Raw genomic sequence first — 3827 nt, 5'->3', positions numbered from 1 at the left:
ATTGAACAGTGAGTCACTAAAATTAAATTGTAGTTGCATGAAAAAATTGTTCTTAATTGGAGTTTACTTAATCAGTATTCAAATTGAATCAATTAGTCAACTATTAACACAACAAATTTTGTGAATCTGACACTTCTTGTATAAATTTCTAAAAAGTATGTGAAAACGGGGAAGAGATCCTCTCCGGATCACTCTCACCAAAGCCCAGCAATCAATTAATCCGGATCCTTGAAATTTGATCCAACGGCTACAAACAGAAGACCCCTTTAAAAGTTATAATAATTTTAGCCGTTTGATCAAATTTTAAGGGTTTGGATTAATTGATTGGTGGACTTTGGTGGGAGAGATCCTGAGGGGATCTCTTCTGGTGAAAACATGTTGTTTAGACCTTATTTGGCAGCTTGGACTGTATTGACTATTTCAGTCGGATATGATAAATAGTCTTGGGTAGTACTGACTAAATTAGTCAGGCGTTTGGTGCAACATCAGACTAATGACCATATTATATATATTGTGTTTGATACTATACTGAACAAGAAAAAAAAAAATTTGATAATTCCTTGTTTGTTTGTTGAATTTTTCTCAAATTTATACCTATTGAAAACCATACAAATGTATATAATAGAAAAATAATGAACTCCAGATTCCAGACATTAAAATCGAAATGTTAACAAAGTCCGGCAACAACCTCACAAGGCAAATTATCTTCACCGCAGGAAACAAATGCCCAGGACATGTCCCCCTCCTCCCCCTTGCTCCGCGCCCCTCTTTCACACACACACAAGCAAATACAAAATCTAAATCCGAAACAAATTGAGGATGAAGACAATCAATTGAAAAACATAACAAGCAACAAAAAAACATAACAATTCAATGTTGAATTTTTCAAGGTCTTAAATTTTCAGTTTTGAAATAAATGAGAAACCATAATTTGAATTAAAAAGCAAGATTACAAATCAACTGAAATGGGGATAATAATACTCTTAGTTTGATTTATTATATAAATCAAGCAAGAAAAAAAAAATGAAGTTGCAAGAAAATTTGAGAGAGAGAGAGAGAGAGAGAGAGACTGTGTGCGAGAAAGAACATAGAGAAGAAGAATAATTTATGACGTTCAGACGCCAAGACGATGGAACGGAGGAAGAATTCGATTCTTCGCGAACGCCCATGCGATGGAAGCAGGAAGGAATTCAAGAAGCAGAGTGTTGTTTTTTTTTTTTTTTTGGAAGGAGAAGCAGAGTGTTGTTTCTCCCGACTAATTATCCATAGTTTTTGGGTGGGATAATTAAGCAGGCTTGGAGCGCATCAAAGTAACGGGGCCGGAGTTTTAGTCCGGATACTAAAATTATACATCAGGCGTCAAACACCGTATTTGCATTAAATAGTACTATCTAATGTGTAATACAGCATGCCAAACGAGGTCCTAATGTATATAATTGAACAAAAACCTTTTTTTTTTTTTTTTTTTTGTACTAGTGTGTGTGGTGTGTGTGTGTGTGTATCTTATGTTTATATCTCTTGTCAAATCAACATGTGTGGTTGCTAATTGCCTTAGACTTTCTGTCAAAAGGTTAAAAGACCTACGCTTCTCTGATTATTATTATTGTTATTTGTTTTCCTATATATGTCAATGACATGAGTATGGATAAATTTGGAGCTCTGCACCCTATGATGTAAAAGACTAATAAAACAATTACTCCTCAATTCTTTGATTTAACGGAGCATGTATGTGTCCATGACATACGAAAGGTTTGTATAGTTTTCATATTTATCCCACATCCAAAGTACGCAATCTTAGATGCTCTTCTTTAATAGTAACCGATTCCTCGATCAGCAGAAAAAATTTACACAATTAACAAGGCAGTAAATCCCTTTAAGTAAACGGCCATCACATAGACTATTAACCATAAATCACTAAGTGCCATGACAGCACTGATTAGCTTAAGTGTTAAGCATTCTTGTAAGAGAGTATATAAGACCTTTGTCCTATTATTTTAGTAACGAATTCGGTTGCATTATGACAGTTACAAATATATCAAAGCTTCCTCCTTTAAGCTTTTCATTTCTCCTCTCCCTCTCATCTTCTCTTTCTTCATTTAGTTTGCTACTGTTCTATATGAATAAATTAGCGTCACCAATATAAATATGTCTTACTAGTATACATCTACCACAAAAATGATATACGCAACACATTTATACTTAAGTCAAGAACAAATAAAAACAATGGAACCCCATATTAAAAACCTAGTTTAGTCACCTAGAGTAGGAGTATGTTAGTATAACAATTCTTTTTAAGGGAAACTAACGAAAAGAGCTTAAAAACTTTTAGTTTTAATCAAATGGACAAAAAGGCGTTGTAAGTGAATAGTACCAAGAGTGACTTTTTAGAGTAAAAATGTGGTTTTTCGTTAAAGTGAACAGTACCGGGAATTTCGTTAAAACTCCCTTCTTTTTATGGGTCAAATAGTATAAACACTGGAGATAAAAGGAGAGATGACATAGCTATCATACACATACAGTGTTACTTGCTAGTAATATAATTTTGTAATCTACAAAAAAGGGAAAAAATTGCAGGATTTTGTACTGACGTAGGCAAGCGCAAAAGGTGTCATCCTCAGGCTTTGATAGATAAAGCTAAGGCTAAGTTAACAAGTTGGAAGGGGAAACTTTTAACTATGGTAGGAAGAGTTCAACTTATTCAATCAATTTTTCAGAGTATGCTTTTGCATAGTGTGTCTGTTTATCAATGGCCTTCTTCCTTGTTGAGGTCTCTTTCGCCATGTGCTCGCAATTTTATATGATCTGTTGACGTGATCTCAAAGAAGATTGTCACAATTTATTGGTCTCAAATTTGTGCACCGAAAAATGATGGTGGTTTGTGATTACGCCTATTCTGGAGGTCATTGGTGCTACTGAGCTTACTCATTCTCTATTTCACACTAAGGTCTCAGACATTATTCTTATGGGAAAATGGGTTATTCCTTCTAATTTTTCTTCTACTTTTTTAGAGTTGGCTATAGAGATTTTAGAGATGCATCTTCCAATTGATGAGGAAAATGGCGTGTTAATTTAGAAAGCTCTTATATCTAGAGTTTTTTCATTGTCGAATCACTATGAAATTATTCGTCATCGGTTTCCTATTATAAGTTGGCTTCCATTATTTGGGGTCATTTCATTCCACCTTGCTACTCTATTTTAGTTTGGAGATTTTTTTCAATAAGATCCCAACGAATGATCAACTTCAGGGATGAGGCATTCTATGGATTCAATATGCTAACTATATTACAATAATTCTAAATCTATTAAGCACTTCATTTTTCAGTTGTGAATTTGCACAACATACTTGGTTTTGGCTTGCTACTCAATTTGGCACTATTCTTTTGCTTACTGGTTTTTTCTCAGATTTATAGCTTGCTTTTGTGTCAAAGCATTTTTCTCCATAACTACGCAATGTTTGACTAACGTCAGGGTTTTCCTTACTAATGGCTATTTGGAAGATGCGTAATGAAATGAAATTTGAAAGTAAGCCTTCTTCCTTTTCATGCTTTTGTTGTTCTACTTTTGCCTAAATTAGGCAAGTTGAAGTTTTCGCTCTAGGTCATGTACGTAGTATTTTAGAACTCGTTTGGATGTGCTTTTGAAATGATTGAAAGAGCTTTTGGTGAAAATGTTTTTAGAACCAATCATTAGTAAAGATGCAAGTAAATCCTAGAAAAACACTTAAAGTGCTTCCGGGAAGAAGCACTAACTGGTGCTTCTTGCTGAAGGCACTTAAAGTGCTTTTGAAACCTAAAAATATTTTCTCTAAAAGCACTTTCAGTCATTTT

This window comes from Pyrus communis, chromosome 1 (genome assembly GCF_963583255.1).
Source record: "Pyrus communis chromosome 1, drPyrComm1.1, whole genome shotgun sequence".
Taxonomy (NCBI): Eukaryota; Viridiplantae; Streptophyta; class Magnoliopsida; order Rosales; family Rosaceae; genus Pyrus; species Pyrus communis.
The sequence above is the reverse complement of the archived record's forward strand: the minus strand, read 5'-3'. Positions refer to the sequence as shown.